This window comes from Pseudophryne corroboree, chromosome 6, assembly GCF_028390025.1.
Source record: "Pseudophryne corroboree isolate aPseCor3 chromosome 6, aPseCor3.hap2, whole genome shotgun sequence".
NCBI classification, from domain to species: domain Eukaryota; kingdom Metazoa; phylum Chordata; class Amphibia; order Anura; family Myobatrachidae; genus Pseudophryne; species Pseudophryne corroboree.
Window position 1 is genome coordinate 142161866 of NC_086449.1, and position 16586 is coordinate 142178451.

Below are 16586 nucleotides of genomic sequence, written 5' to 3' on the forward strand. Positions count from 1 at the left end.
AAAGAGTGGGTCAAGTATCTGCATGGGAACATATCAAGAGAGTAACTTTTGAATATGTGGGCAGTTAGACATTTAAACTACCAAACGATGTAACATTTCAATAGAGGATAACAACAATATTATTGTGAAGCAACCGAGGGGTCAGGAGGTAAGGTCACTAAGAACCTAAGGTAATGTAGCACTTCAGGTGGGGGGGTACGACCAGAAGTGATCGTCCCAATTCAATGTAGGGTGCTGTAGCGTAGAGAGGTGAGAGTTCTCAGGGCACTGGAGGTGGGGCCTGGGAGGCCCCGGAGGACGGCACCGTGAACCACTCAGAACGAGGAGACCGAAGTGAATCTCGCTGTGTCCGTGGTGGGAGGCGTGGAGAGTGGACATCTTGGTCAGGAACGGGGATGCCCAGTTTGGAGAGGAGTGTTTGGGCCTCAGGTTGGTCTCTAGCTGTGAGGAGCTTCCCTTGGTGCCACACTAAGATCCGGAAAGGGAAACCCCAACGGTACTTCACGTTGTGACGGGAGAGCAGGGAAGTGATGGGTTTGAAGTCCCTGCGTTTAGCTAAGGTTAGCGGGGATAAATCCTGAAAAATCTGGAGTGGGGTGTTTTGGAAAGTCACAGATCCCAGCCGTCGGGCCTCCCTCATAACGGCCTCCTTTGCAGTGAAGTAGTGCATTCGGAGAATGACATCTCTGGGCTGAGAAGAGTCCTGGGAGCGCGGCCGCAAGGCCCGGTGGGCTCGGTCCAGGAGGAGATGTTCCTCGGGGGTGTCGGGCGATAGGTGTGCGAAAAGGCGTTTAAGGTAGAGTTCAAGATGAGATGCCTCGACCTCCTCAGGGATACCCCGAATCCTCATATTATTTCTCCTTGCTCTATTGTCTTGGTCCTCGTTCTCCTCCCGGAGGTGGGCAACATCCTGACGGAGTTGATGCAACTCGGTCTCTGCTGTTTGCTGGAACGTTACCACCTCTTCGACTCTTCTTTCGAGTTGGTCAGTTCTGGAGCCGATATCGGCTATATCGGATTTCAGGGAGTGTAGAGCTTGGACTGAGGACTTAATGTCCCGCATCTCCTTAAGGAGGGAGAGGAAGTCCTTACGGGTGAGGGGCGTGAGATCGTCATCTTCGGCCTCCGATTCGGAGGGGGCCTGAGAGGGGCCGGGATTGTCAGGCCTGTTCGTGGCTGGGGTGCCTTTTTTGGTCAGAAATGGTGTGAGGTCGGACCCCTGGGATTTTTTGTTACCCCTGGTCATCTTGGGGGCGTAGGGGGGTAGGTGGAAAGTAGGGTGAGGAATGGGGGTGGCGCTCCCGCTATGAGGCTCAGGGCCAGGGAAGGTGACTCGGGGGCCTTAAGGAGACATTACGGTGTGGTCATCAGCCGAGCCCGGCAGATGGAGTCCGCCCAGGGAGGACCACGAGAGCAGAGGGAGGGCACCCCGGCCCGGACTGGAGAGTGTGAGTCCGAAGTCGCAGGAGAGGGGATCCCGGAGACTATCTCCACCGCTCGGGGACCACAGGGACGCGTCCCGGGCACGGACCAGCCGGCGATCGGGGCAGCCCTGGGGCGGGGACCCGGCGGGGGAGAGGACCGCAGGGTGATGTGAAAGCGGCTCCCAGGTGGGTGCCAGTGGAGGCCTCGGTGGAGTTTAGGTGGATGGAGGCAGAAGGGACCACGGTCCCAGAGACTCACCAAGCGGCCGCCGCTGGAGCGGGTTGCAGAGAGCCGGAGGTTGAGGGTGGTCCAAGCCGGCACCTCCCAAGAGAGCGTATAGGGGCTTCGAGGTGGGTGGCAGGGGTGGAGGAGATCCCTTCAGTCTCAGGAGGGGCACAGAGCCAGTGATTGATTGAGGTCGCAGGAGAGGGGGGATGGAGCTGCGGGTCTGAGTGTTGGGTGCGGGGTATGATAATCGCCGCACGCAGCCGCTAGAGCTATTCCGTCGGCCTTTCTCTGGAGTAGGTGCTGGCTTCAGGAGATAGGAGAACAGGCAGGGTTATAGAGATATAAGTATAGTGGCTGAGTTGACTATACCAGTATTCGCCACAAGAGGGAGCCTTAGTTACAGCCAGCACCAGTCAGGGAGTTTGATGGGTGCTTTGCCAGTCCCAAGATGGCCGCCGCTTATCAGTGAGAGTTAGGTCCACCGGAGGACTCCCAGTCGTCGATCCCCGCCAGCGGGGGAAGAGATCTTGCTAGATCTTGCTTGCAGTGTTGTGTGAGACGGGGGAGGAAGGGCAGGCGCCTGGAGAGGTCGGGAATCGGCCAGGTAAAGTCTAGAGGCCGGGCGGCGCCAACCGCAAGATGGCCGCCGGCTGCCAGCCAGACACTTCTCGGCCCTTACCTCCCGCCGATCGTCCGGTCCCTGGTCTCCTGCGAGGATCAGCGCCCGGTGGGTGAGTCCCCCAGTGCCAGGGAGAGCCTTTCAGGTGGGTGGGAGAGTCTGCAGGGTCGCCGAACCGGGTCCCAGGAAACGCCGGCACAGCTCCAAAATCGAGGCCCCGGCTTCTGGGGTGGAGGTAGGCCGCAATCCGCAGGGGGCAACGCAGGGCCCCCCCGATTCCTGTGGTGCATTTAAGTTTTGCGCAGTAGTAGGAGGACAGTGCATAATTTTGCTGACCACCAGTATATAATATATAGCAGTACGGTACAGTAGTCCACTGCTCTACCTACCTCTGTGTCGTCAAGTATACTATCCATCCATACCTGTGGTGCATTTTAGTTGTTGTGCGCAGTAGTAGGAGGACAGTGCATAATTTTGCTGACCACCAGTATATAACATATAGCAGTACAGTACAGTAGTCCACTGCTCTACCTACCTCTGTGTCGTCAAGTATACTATCCATCCATACATGTGGATCCATACCTGTGGCGCATTTTAGTTGTTGTGTGCAGTAGTAGGAGGACAGTGCATAATTTTGCTGACCACCAGTATATAATATATAGCAGTACGGTACAGTAGTCCACTGCTCTACCTACCTCTGTGTCGTCAAGTATACTATCCATCCATACCTGTGGTGCATTTTAGTTGTTGTGCGCAGTAGTAGGAGGACAGTGCATAATTTTGCTGACCACCAGTATATAATATATAGCAGTATGGTACAGTAGTCTACTGCTCTACCTACCTCTGTGTCGTCAAGTATACTATCCATCCATACCTGTGGTGCATTTAAGTTTTGCGCAGTAGTAGGAGGACAGTGCATAATTTTGCTGACCACCAGTATATAATATATAGCAGTACGGTACAGTAGTCCACTGCTCTACCTACCTCTGTGTCGTCAAGTATACTATCCATCCATACCTGTGGTGCATTTTAGTTGTTGTGCGCAGTAGTAGGAGGACAGTGCATCATTTTGCTGACCACCAGTATATAATATATAGCAGTACGGTACAGTAGTCCACTGCTCTACCTACCTCTGTGTCGTCAAGTATACTATCCATCCATACCTGTGGTGCATTTTAGTTGTTGTGCGCAGTAGTAGGAGGACAGTGCATCATTTTGCTGACCATCAGTATATAATATATAGCAGTACGGTACAGTAGTCCACTGCTCTACCTACCTCTGTGTCGTCAAGTATACTATCCGTGTCGTCAAGTATACTATCCATCCATACCTGTGGTGCATTTAAGTTTTGCGCAGTAGTAGGAGGACAGTGCATAATTTTGCTGACCACCAGTATATAATATATAGCAGTACGGTACAGTAGTCCACTGCTCTACCTACCTCTGTGTCGTCAAGTATACTATCCATCCATACCTGTGGTGCATTTTAGTTGTTGTGCGCAGTAGTAGGAGGACAGTGCATAATTTTGCTGACCACCAGTATATAATATATAGCAGTATGGTACAGTAGTCTACTGCTCTACCTACCTCTGTGTCGTCAAGTATACTATCCATCCATACCTGTGGTGCATTTAAGTTTTGCGCAGTAGTAGGAGGACAGTGCATAATTTTGCTGACCACCAGTATATAATATATAGCAGTACGGTACAGTAGTCCACTGCTCTACCTACCTCTGTGTCGTCAAGTATACTATCCATCCATACCTGTGGTGCATTTTAGTTGTTGTGCGCAGTAGTAGGAGGACAGTGCATAATTTTGCTGACCACCAGTATATAATATATAGCAGTACGGTATAGTAGGCCATTGCTATTGATATATTACTGGCATATAATTCCACACATTAAAAAATGGAGAACAAAAATGTGGAGGGTAAAATAGGGAAAGATCAAGATCCACTTCCACCTCGTGCTGAAGCTGCTGCCACTAGTCATGGCCGAGACGTTGAAATGCCATCGTCGTCTGCCAAGGCCGATAACCAATGTCATAGTAGAGAGCATGTAAAATCCAAAAAACAAAAGTTCAGTAAAATGACCCAAAAATCAAAATTAAAAGCGTCTGATGAGAAGCGTAAACTTGCCAATATGCCATTTACGACACGGAGTGGCAAGGAACGGCTAAGGCCCTGGCCTATGTTCATGGCTAGTGGTTCAGATTCACATGAGGATGGAAGCACTCATCCTCTCGTTAGAAAACTGCAGTGCCACTCCTAGATGGGCCAGGTGTTTGTGTCGGCCACTTGTGTCGCTTAGCTTAGTCACACAGCTACCTCATTGCACCTCTTTTTTTCTTTGCATCATGTGCTGTTTGGGGACTATTTTTTAAATCTGCCATCCTGTCTGACACTGCAGTGCCACTCCTAGATGGGCCAGGTGTTTGTGTCGGCCACTTGGGTCGCTTAGCTTAGTCGCACAGCGACCTTGGTGCACCTCTTTTTTTCTTTGCATCATGTGCTGTTTGGGGACTATTTTTTTAAATCTGCCATCCTGTCTGACACTGCAGTGCCACTCCTAGATGGGCCAGGTGTTTGTGTCGGCCACTTGGGTCGCTTAGCTTAGTCATTCAGCGACCTCGGTGCAAATTTTAGGACTAAAAATAATATTGTGAGGTGTTCAGTGTTCAGAATAGACTGGAAATGAGTGGAAATTATGGTTATTGAGGTTATGGGATCAAAATTATCCCCAAATTCTACGATTTAAGCTGTTTTTGAGGGTTTTTTGTAAAAAAAACACCCGAATCCGACAAAAAATTTTCAGGGAGGTTTTGCCAAAACGCGTACGAATCCAAAACACGGCCGCGGAACTGAATCCAAAACCAAAACACAAAACCCGAAAAATGTCCGGTGCACATCACTAGTGTGTGTGTGTGTGTGTGTGTGTGTGTGTGTGTGTGTGTGTGTGTGTGTGTGTGTGTGTGTGTGTGTGTGTGTGTGTATGATTCTCCTTCTGAGGCTATAGCAGGTGTGTGATTATAACCAGGGGCGGTTCCAGAAGAAAATAAAAGGGGGGCACTATGATAGGGGAATGGTAATAGTTATATTTCCATGCACCTAAGGCACGCGTGCTCCGATATAACGAGTTTTATGGTAAGAACTTACCTTTGTTATAACTCTTTCTGCGAGGTACACTGGGCTCCACAAGGATTGGACAATGGGGTGTAGAGTAGGATCTTGATCCGAGGCACCAACAGGCTCAAAGCTTTGACTGTTCCCAGAATGCACAGCGCCGCCTCCTATATCACCCCGCCTCCCAGCACAGGAGCTCAGTTTTTAGTTAACCAGCCCAATGCAGTAGCAGGAAAAGAGACGGCAACAGTTAGCAGCCACATACACCACACTCTCATTACAAGAGAAGTGTCAGCGGCTAATGCCATACCAACCCAAAGAAGCTAAGTGCGTCAGGGTGGGCGCCTTGTGGAGCCCAGTGTACTTCGCAGAAAGAATTTTAACAAAGGTAAGGTCTTACCATAAAACTCATTTTCTGCTGCGGGGTACACTAGGCTCCACAAGGATTGGACAATGGGGATGTCCTAAAGCAGTTCCTTATGGGAGGGGACGCACTGTAGCGGGCACAAGAACCCGGCGTCCAAAGGTAGCATCCTGGGAAGCGGCAGTATCGAAGGCATAGAACCTTATGAACGTGTTCCAGGAAGACCACGTAGCCGCCTTGCACAATTGTTCAAGGGTCGCACCACGTTGGGCCGCCCAAGAAGGTCCAACAGACCGAGTAGAATGGGCCTTAATGTGAACAGGAGCAGAGAGACCAGCCTTCACATAAGCATGTGCAATCACCATTCTAATCCATTTGGCCAGGGTCTGCTTGTGAGCAGGCCAGCCACGTTTGTGAAATCCAAACAAAACAAAAAGAGAATCAGATTTTCGGATAGAAGCAGTTCTCTTCACATAGATACGGAGAGCCCGTACCACATCCAAACACCGCTCTTTGGGAGACAAATCAGGAGATACAAAGGCTGGAAACACAATCTCCTGATTAAGGTGGAACGAAGAAACCACCTTAGGTAAATATCCGGGACGAGTCCTAAGAACCGCCCGATCACGGTGAAAAATCAGATATGGGGAACTACAAGACAAGGCACCCAGATCCGACACTCTTCTAGCAGAGGCAATCGCCAGCAAGAACACCACCTTAAGGGAAAGCCACTTAAGGTCAGCTGAACCAAGGGGTTCATACCGAGGCTCCTGCAACGCCTCCAAAACCACCGACAAGTCCCAAGGAGCCACAGGCGGGACATAGGGAGGTTGGATACGCAACACACCCTGAGTGAAAGTATGAATATCAGGCAAAGTCGCAATTTTTCTCTGAAATCACACCGACAAGGCAGAAATATGAATCTTTAGGGAGGCCAGACGCAGGCCCAACTCTAGGCCTTGCTGCAGAAAAGCCAAACGCTTGGCTGTACTAAACTTGGAAGCATCATAATTGTTAGATGCGCACCAAACAAAGTAGGAATGCCAGACCCTATGGTAAATCCGAGCAGAAGCCGGTTTCCGGGCCCGCAACATAGTTTTAATGACCTCTTCAGAAAAACCCTTAGCCCTCAAGACGGAAGCTTCAAGAGCCACGCCGTCAAAGACAGCCGGGCTAGGTCCTGGTAGACACAGGGGCCCTGAACGAGGAGGTCTGGGCGTTGTGGAAGTAGAATTGGACGCTCTGACGATAGACCCCGAAGGTCTGAGAACCAGTGCCATCTGGGCCACGCCGGAGCTATGAGAAGCAGATTTCCTTTTTCTTGCTTGAACTTCCGAATTACCCTGGGCAGGAGTGACACCGGAGGGAACACTTACGGCAGCCGAAACTTCCACGGCACCGCCAGCGCATCCACGAATGCTGCTTGAGGATCCCTTGTCCTTGCTCCGAAGACTGGAACCTTGTGATTGTGTCGAGACGCCATCAGATCCACGTCTGGAAGACCCCACTTTTCCACGAGGAGTTGAAACACTTCTGGATGGAGGCCCCACTTGCCGGCATGCACGTCCTGACGACTGAGGAAGTCCGCTTCCCAATTCAGGACTCCCGGAATGAATATTGCCGATATGGCCGGTAGATGGTGTTCCGCCCAACGTAGAATCCGTGAAACTTCCTTCATTGCCAAACGGCTTTGAGTGCCGCCTTGATGATTTATGTAAGCCACTGTGGTGGCGTTGTCCGACTGTACTTGAACAGGACGGTTCTGAATTAAATGCTGGGCCGGGTTCAACGCATTGAAGACCGCCCGCAATTCCAGAATGTTGATCGAGAGGAGAGATTCCTCCTTGGTCCACCGACCCTGAAGGGAGTGTTGCTCCAGCACCGCGCCCCAACCTCTTAGACTGGCATCTGTCGTCAACAGGACCCAGTTGGATATCCAGAAGGGACGACCCCTGCACAATTGTTGGTCCCAGAGCCACCAGTGTAGCGACAGACGGACCTCCGGAGTCAATAAGATCATTTGAGATCTGATCCGGTGAGGCAGGCTGTCCCACTTGGCTAGAATCAGCCTCTGGAGGGGGCGAGAATGGAATTGAGCATAGTCCACCATGTCGAATGCTGATACCATTAGGCCCAGCACCTGCATTGCCGAATGTATCGACATTTGCGGACGAGAAAGGAAGCACGAATCCTGTCCTGAAGCTTCAGGACTTTCTCCTGAGACCTCTGGTTGTGAGTGTCCAACAACGCTAACAGGTGCACCATGCTCCGAGCAGGGACCAGTGAGGATTTCTTCCAGTTGATAAAACACCCATAGGCTTGTAGAAACCGGACTGTCATATCCAGATGACGTAGGAGAAGATCTGGGGAATTTGCCAGGATTAACAAGTCGTCCAGATACGGCAGTATCCTGACCCCTTGACGGCGGAGTACCACCGTCATCACCGCCATGACTTTGGTGAAGACTCGCGGAGCCGTTGTTAAACCAAAAGGTAACGCCCGAAACTGGTAATGTAGGTTGCCAATAGCGAACCTCAGGTATTGTTGATGTGACACTGATATAGGAATATGCAGGTAAGCATCCTGTATGTCCAGGGAGACCATGTAGTCCCCAGGTTCCAAGGCCAGAACTATAGAGCGAAGGGTTTCCATACGGAACTTGGAAACCTTCACAAACCCGTTCAATGCCTTGAGGTTGAGAATGGGCCGGGAGGACCCATTCGGTTTCGGGACTAGAAACAGCGGAGAATAGTACCCCCGGCCCCTCTGAGCAAGAGGCACCTGTACTACGACTCCTGTATCCAGGAGGGTCTGTACCACCGAGTGTAGAGTTTTTGCCTTTGTCTGGTTCAAAAGGACGTCTGTCTGGCAAAATCGATGAGGGGGTCGGTATTTGAAGGCTATGGCATAACCTCGAATGACAACTTCCCGTACCCAGGCATCTGAAGTGGTCTACAACCATTCCTGGGTATACCCTAGAAGCCGGCCCCCCACCCTGGGATCCCCCAGGGGGAGGCCCGCCCCGTCATGCGGCAGGCTTATCGGTCTTGGCTGCTGGCTGACGGGCAGCCCAGGCTCTTTTGGGCTTCGGCTTACCAGGTTTGGAAGTGCGGGCCTGCTTATGGTATGCTTGACCTTTTGCTTTACCTGAAGGACGAAAGGGGCGAAAGGACGTACCTTTAGCCTTCGACACAGAAGGAGCGGTATTAGGCAGACAGGCAGTTTTGTCAGTAGCCAAGTCAGCCACTATCTTATTTAAGCCCTCCCCAAACAGAATATCTCCCTTGAAAGGGAGTACCTCCAGGGTTTTTCTAGAATCCAGATCCACAGACCAGGATCTCAGCCACAATATCCGGCGAGCCAGGACTGACGTAGTAGAGGCCTTAGCTGCTAGGATACCGGCATCAGAAGCCGCCTCTTTAATATATCGAGAAGCTGTGACAATATATGACAAGCATTGTCTAGCATGGTCAGAGGAGATTTCAGCTTCTAACTCCAAGGCCCAAGCTTCAATAGCCTCTGCAGCCCATGTAGCTGCAATAGTGGGCCTTTGTGCAGCACCCGTGAGGGTGAAAATCGCTTTCAGACAACCCTCCACACGTTTATCCGTAGGCTCTTTTAGAGACGTGACGGTAGTGACAGGTAGAGCTGAGTAAACCACCATCCTAGCCACATGTGAGTCCACTGGAGGAGGCGTTTCCCAATTTTTAGACAGCTCTGGCGCGAGGGGATATCGAGCCAGCATCTTCTTTTGAGGCACAAACTTCGTGCGCAGGTTTTCCCAGGGTTCCTGATGTATATCCACTAGGTGGTCAGAGTGAGGTAAAACTTGTTTAACCAACTTCTGACGCTTGAACCTATCTGGTTTCTTAGGAGGGACGGATGGCTCGGAATCATCCGTAATCTGCAGAATTAACTTAATAGCCTCCAAAAGATCAGGAACATCCACATGTGAACTACCCTCCCCACCAGCCGTATCTGAGTCAGAACCTGAGGGGTCAGTATATGTGCCGTCTTCATCAGACGAGGTGTCAGTGACAGCAGTGGATTGTGAGGAGATAAGCGCTCGCTTACAGGACCTCTTGGACCTAGGCGAGCGTTGGTCAGACTTTTTAGTAGTCAAGGACTGGTTCAACTTCCTTAATTGAGCAGATAAATCGTCCGCCCACGGCGGGTTAGCTGCAGGGACCACAAACGGTTCTACCGGCATTGGGGGTCCCATAGAGGGAGTTAGTTTATGAACTAGCGTATGCAGAAGCGTGGAAAAAGCGGCCCATGGTGGGTCAGTATGTGCCTCCGTTGCTACAGTCCCACTGGGGGGCAAGGAGCCCCCATAACCAGAGCTCACAGCTGTTATATTCTCCTCATATGGCCCCGTGGCTTCAGCAACACCGGCAGTGTGTTCAGCCCCAGAACCGTTACCCTCAGAAGCAGGCATGATATAACTTGCAGTATGCATACCTCCCAACTGTCCCGATTTTCGCGGGACAGTCCCGTTTTTTGGGGTCTGTCCCGCTGTCCCACCCGCGGGCCGTAGTGTCCCGCGGTAGGGGGGGGGGCAGTTGGGAGGCTCAGTTTCTCGCTGCCCTGCTTCACAGAGCAGCGGTGAATAGACGCTGTGCGCATGCGCACAGCGTCTATTCATTGTAGACAGAGGGAGAGGGGGTATGCCAGCGGCTCACGGAACGCTGGGCATGCCCCCTCAGTGACGAAATCGGGGGCGTGGCTCGCGGTCGCGGGTCTTCCAGCGAAGCCCCGCCCCATTTTCACAGGCCACGCCGCGCGTGTGTCCCTCTTTCAAGGCAGCCAAAGTTGGGAGGTATGAGTATGAGGTTAACACAGTACAATTATCAGCAGCTCTATACCTCTAAACCCAAACCCCTGCGCAGTGTAGTCAGCACTAGCAGAGATAAAGGAGAGATATGGTGACTAAATCACAGAGAAAAATACGTAATACAGTATATCTTTGTGAAAATCCTATATTAGATAACACCTGACGCACCAAGCCCCCTCAGGTTATGGAATATAGGGATAGCAGGTTGAGTGAAAGACACGAAATGGACACCACTCAGCTATCAAATGCACATACAGAAAGTCACAGTTTGTACAATGCAGAGGTTATTACTGACCATTATACTGCACTGGACTAGCTTACACAGCTATATAACAATAGATATAACAGTACACAGTAAGAACTGGATCTATATCACAGGGTAATTGTACTATAACCCTGACTAAATGCACTCTTTCTTAACTATCACTGTCTAAAAAGGCAGGTAGAATACTTAAGTGTCATGTAAAGGCACAGCGCTGACAACCAGGCGGCTTTACATAGGAGGATTTGCCCAAGCAGTCCCAGGAACAGTGAGCTGAGGAGTAATGGCGCCGCAGACACTGACAGGGAGTGAGGAAAAGACAGATATGCAGCTCCAGGGCGGGAACACTTGCTAGAAATGGCGCCCTGGGGCTGGGGGAGGGGCTTCAGGTCTAAGCCTCTGCTGGCAAAACCACCGGGTACTGTGGGCGATATAAGAATTGGTTTAGAGAGAAAACCTGACCTGCGCCCATGCCCTGGTGATCTAGTGGGATCGCCTGTACTGCCACAGTGTCCACCGCCAGCGTGCCCGCCTCCCACTGACCGCGCCGGATCGCGATAAAGACCGGGTCCCGCAAGCGGGACCCACTTACCACCTCCCGAAGCGCGATGCCTATAATTATAACCCTGTTACCACCCCCCCATCACTGTTTGCATTCAGCATCTTCCTTTCTATAACTCTCTCTCTCCTTTTCCCCATATCTCTCTCTTCCCATGTCTCTCTCTGTATCTCACTCTTTCCGCATATACTCATATCTCTTTTTCCCCATGTCTCTCTGTATCTCTCTTTCCCTGTATCTTTCTCTCTTTCCCCATGTCTCTCTCTCTGTCTCTTCCATGTCCCCATGTCTGTCTCTCTCTCTCTTTCCCCATATCTGTCTCTCTCTCTTTTCCCTCGCTCTCTTTCCCCATGTCTCTCTCTCTTTTCCCATATCACCTGCTGCTGATATAGCAGGTGTGTGATTATAATCCTATTACCCCCCCCCCCCCCCCTTCCCTTACTGTTTGCATTCACTATCTTCCTTTCTTCCTTTCTATGGGGGTAATTCTGAGTTGATCGCAGCAGCAAGTTTGTTAGCAGGTGGGCAAAACCATGTGCACTGCAGGGGGGGCAGATATAACATGTGCAGAGAGAGTTAGATTTGGGTGGGTTATTTTGTTTCTGTGCAGGGTAAATACTGGCTGATTTATTTTTACACTGCAATTTAGATTTCAGTTTGAATACACCCCACCCAAATCTTCTCCTGCTGGTAAATGCTGATCTCTATCTATGGCCACCAGCTCCTAGTAGTACAATGATCACTCACTCACTACTTACATCTAAGCTGTGTTATGTCTTGAGAATGTGCAGTGCTCTTTGTTACCTGTACTCTATTTTTTATATTTATTTACTGTAATGCTAAGTTTTGTCTCCCTGTACTGTCCTTTGTACAGCGCTGCGAAACACTTGTGGCGACTTATAAATACATTGTAATAGTAATAATAATAATCTCTCTGCCTGTCTCTCAATGTCTCTCTTTCTCTCTTTCCTCATGTCTATCTCTGTCTCTCTTTCCCCATGTCTCTCCCTCGTTTTCCCCATATCTCTCTTAAAAATGTCTTTGTCGAGTTTGCTCTTTGTCTGTACAGAGTTCTAACTGTGTTGGGTACGGTATCCCAGCAGTCGGGATACCGGTGGTCATAATACCAACCCCGGCATCCCGACTGTTTTAATTACCAACAGGGGTGCAGGAGGCAGCTAAGTCTAATCCTGTCCCTCCCCCTAACCCTCCCTCCCTGCAACCTGAACCTAAAGGCCCATACACATTAGACGATCGTTGCCGTCAGCGACGATCGTTGCCGTCTCGCGGGGCCGCGCATCGGTCGTCGCTGGCGGCATACACATTTAACGATATAATGAGCGACGTCGCTCATTATATCGTTAAGTGTGTATGGACCATAACCCTCAGTTCCTGCAGCCTAAGCCCAACCTCCCCTCCCCGCAGCCTAACCCTATCCCTCCCTTCCCACAACCTAACCTTCCCTCCCCGCAGCTTAACCCTATCACTCCCTTCCCACAACCTAACCTCCCCCCCCCCCCCCCCCCCCCCCGCAGTCTGAACCTAATCTTCCCCCCACAGCCTGACCTTAACTTCCCCGGGATAGTTACATCCGGGATAACGCCTGTTGGGATGCCAGGGTCGGTATTCTGACAGGTGTCGGGATTCTGGCACTGGCGGCATTCTCTGACTGCCGGGATCCCGAGCGCTGGGATCCCAACTACATCCCCTACCTTCAAGCCTATCAAATACCATAGGATGAATTGGAATGCAGACTGCAAACCTAGCCTTATGTTCTTGTAGCTGAGTGAAGGGGAGGGGGATCCCACCCAGTGTCCCCTGCAGCGCAATCCCGCCCAGTGTCCCCTGCGATGCGCATGTCATCCGACACATTCGCAAAAGGACTCCAGGGACATAAACCCAGAAGTCCTTGTATTGCAGAGGACAGCTCTTACCGGGAGAGCTGTCCTTTGCGATTTTTTCCAAGCATGATGTGTTACTAAATGCCTCCATGCTTGCAATGAGTGGCGGGATGTGCGATGCATTCTGTCCCTGGATTGTTAGTGTGCCTTGAGGACCGAGGTTGGGAAACACTGGTCTAAGCACTAATCCAATGCGCGCATCTAGTCACTGTACTATATATTTTATATTACCATCATCAGATTCACCATGGGGTTTATTGTTATGCAATAAGATTACATGCCTTTTTTTTGTATAACGTCTTAGGCTTGTCTAAGAGCAATACTGTGAGCATCCCTTTATCCCATACCCCACCTGTGCTCTATACAGATGGTGCGAGGCACAGATGGTGGAATGTACGGGCTGCTGCCCACACACAGGGATGCTGGTAGAGGAACGGAACCACAGCCAAATGAAGGGTGGAGTCTGGGAACATGCAAGTTGCTTCAGTTAGGTATCAGGATAAATTGTGTTCTTTGGGGCTCTTATATGAGTGCACCAGGGCAGGATGGATATTTCCCGGGTGGGTGTCTGACTCTGCAGTGGCCGTTACCATGGTCACCAGTGTTGTCTGCAGGTGTTACTAAGAAGAGATCTTTTCATAGATCAGTCCGACAACAATAATGACTGCAGGTCCGTAGGGAAGTACAACGAGATATATGGTTTTTAAACAAAAGTGAGGAATTGGCTGCGGGGAAAGTGACAAAGCACTTTGTGGGTCAGGTCTGCAAGAGCAGTGGCAGCGCTGTGCATTCTAGGTCAGTACAGGAATAGCAGAGGTTAGCACTGGCATTCGCTGCGAATGTTAGATCGAATCTATGGTTATAAATATTCCTCATGCTGGCGCGTGCTCTGCTGACTGTGTGGTGCTGGTTACCATGGAGACCGCTCTGTCGCATCTCTTCCCCCCACCCCCAGCTGATTCCCACTGCGCCCCCTCCTCATTACATCCCCCAACTCATCTCAATCTGGGAAATCAGCCTCATGTGTGCTGGACTTAACCCTTCCCATGCCAAAACACCCTTAAATACCCATGCCACTAAATATACATTTGAAATATGTCCGTCCCCCCCCCCCCCCTCCCCTGCTATTGTTGTGTGGAAAAGGTTGAATGGAGCATGTATGCTGGGAGAGCATGAGTGACCAGTGAGTGCGTCAAAGGGTGCTAATTGCTAAACCTCCCAAAGACCTTAATGGGGGCACAGATATGACACACAATTTTACCCTATTAGGGATAGGACAGCCATTATAATGGGATAGCTAATACTGACAAGGGACACATGGCTATCAGAAGGTAACAGTGCAAATCGCTGCTTCATCCTGTCATGCTGTCTGGCCAGCAAGGGGTTAAACAGGTGCTCTTATCCTGTGTGCCAGGGAAGGGTATGAGATAGATGATATGTCCCTGACTGTGCCTAGTTAGCAGATGTTTTACCTCTACCTGGCAGGAAATGGATTAAAGCCCAGAGGATCTTCATTTATCCTGCAGGAAACTGGATCAGGAGCAGATATTATTAATTTCCACCTTGCAGAAATGAGATTACGGGATAGATGTCTTTCTGTCATATGACCGGGGGGGTGGGGAGTTAGGGGGGATTAAGGGACTCAAACTACCTTCATACCTGCATTAGGTTAGTGTAACATTGAGCTGAGCATGTTCTGTATGTGGCTGATAATCTACTTGTGCCAATCATGGAACGAGGTAAAAGAAAAATATATAGGTTCTGCTTTATCTGGAAAAAATAAAAAAAATGTAGATGATCTATTGTGACCTGGCATGAAGGAGTTAACTGAGTGACACTTTGCTGCTAGGCTGATACAAGTAATTCTGCCACACGTGCCTTAAGGCCCTTACATACTGGCTGATATACCGGCCATACTATTGAACGGCCGATATATTGCAGGTCCGTCGGCCAGTGTGTACGGGCGATATGTCTGTGAACTCCGTCGTTCGCAGACATATTGCGTCGGCCCTGCAGCACAGCTGACGGCCAATATATCTACTGATATATTGATGCATCGCTGTGTGTGTGTACAGGCGACCAGCCGACCGCCCGTACACAAGCTGTTGCAGCCGGCGGTGATTGACAGCTGAACTGGGCAAGCGTGTGTACACGCCCGTCCAGTTCATGACGTCAGTCCCCGACGGATCGGGCAGTGTGTATGCACAGCACACTGCCCAATCCGTCCATAGATATATCTGCAGATCAATTGATCTGCAGATATATCTATCAGTGTATACACACCATAAGACAGAACTTCCTGCAATATGACGCCATGATGACACCTTCAGGAAACATTGTATATACAGTATGTATACATACAGTATATATATATATATATATATATATACACATACACACAAAGTGTATATGTATCTTCTATGTATAATAAATGGGCAAAACCATGTGCACTGCAAGTGGGGAAGATATAACATTTGCAGAGAGTTAGATTTGGGTGGGTTATATTGTTTCTGTGCAGGGTAAATACTGGCTGCTTTATTTTTACACTGCAATTTAGATTTCAGTTTGAACAAACCCCACCCAAATCTAACTCTCTCTGCACATGTTATATCTGCCCCCACCTGCAGTGCACATGGTTTTGTCCATTAGAGTCCATGGTTTTGTCCTCCCACTCCTATCTCCAAGATTTTTCACGTGCTGCTCCCTTTCTCTGTAATTCTTTACCTCTCCTCCTCGGACTCTCCACCTCTCTACAAAACTTCAAACGGCCTCTTAAGACCCACTACTTTACCAAACCCAGCCAACTCTCGTCCTAACCCTCTGTCCCATGCTCGGTCCACCCCATCTGTGTCACCCCTGTCTGTCTGCCCCTCCCCTTTAGAATGTAAGCTCTCACGAGTAGGGCCCTCTTCCCTCATGTGCTTATCCTTTTCTTACGTTAATTTTAATAATCCTCAACTGCCCAAATCCTACCTTTTTTTTTGACCACCTTGAAACTTATCTCTATGTCGTTTACTGGTGTAGTTATGCTTAGTTACCCTGTACTTGTCCTATATTGTCTTCAACTGTAAGTCACTGTTTTCCTGTTTTGATTATGTGCATATGTACTCTGTAATTGGGCGCTGCCGAACCCTTGTGGCGCTACATAAATAAAGGATAATAATAATAATAATAACAATACTAATTAGAGAAACATTTTGCTGCTGCGATCAGGTCTGAATTATGCCCTATATCTGTCTAGAACTCCCACTCCTTTGATCTTGCTATTATTACT

At 49.9% G+C, this 16586-nt stretch overlaps 1 protein-coding gene across 17 annotated transcripts in view; it reads left to right on the plus strand.

Moving 5' to 3' along the window:
- The window catches only part of CAMK2B (calcium/calmodulin dependent protein kinase II beta), a 197303-nt gene that overhangs the window by 48768 nt on the left and 131949 nt on the right, over nt 1–16586 (plus strand). Inside the window, exon 1 of one of the 17 annotated variants that reach the window (XM_063931943.1) lies at nt 2305–2384. The exons of the other annotated variants lie outside the window; for them this stretch is intronic. The gene's annotated coding sequence lies outside the window, so the exon portion shown is untranslated. Of the gene's footprint in view, nt 1–2304; nt 2385–16586 lie in introns of those variants that run through there. 17 annotated transcript variants of the gene reach the window in all.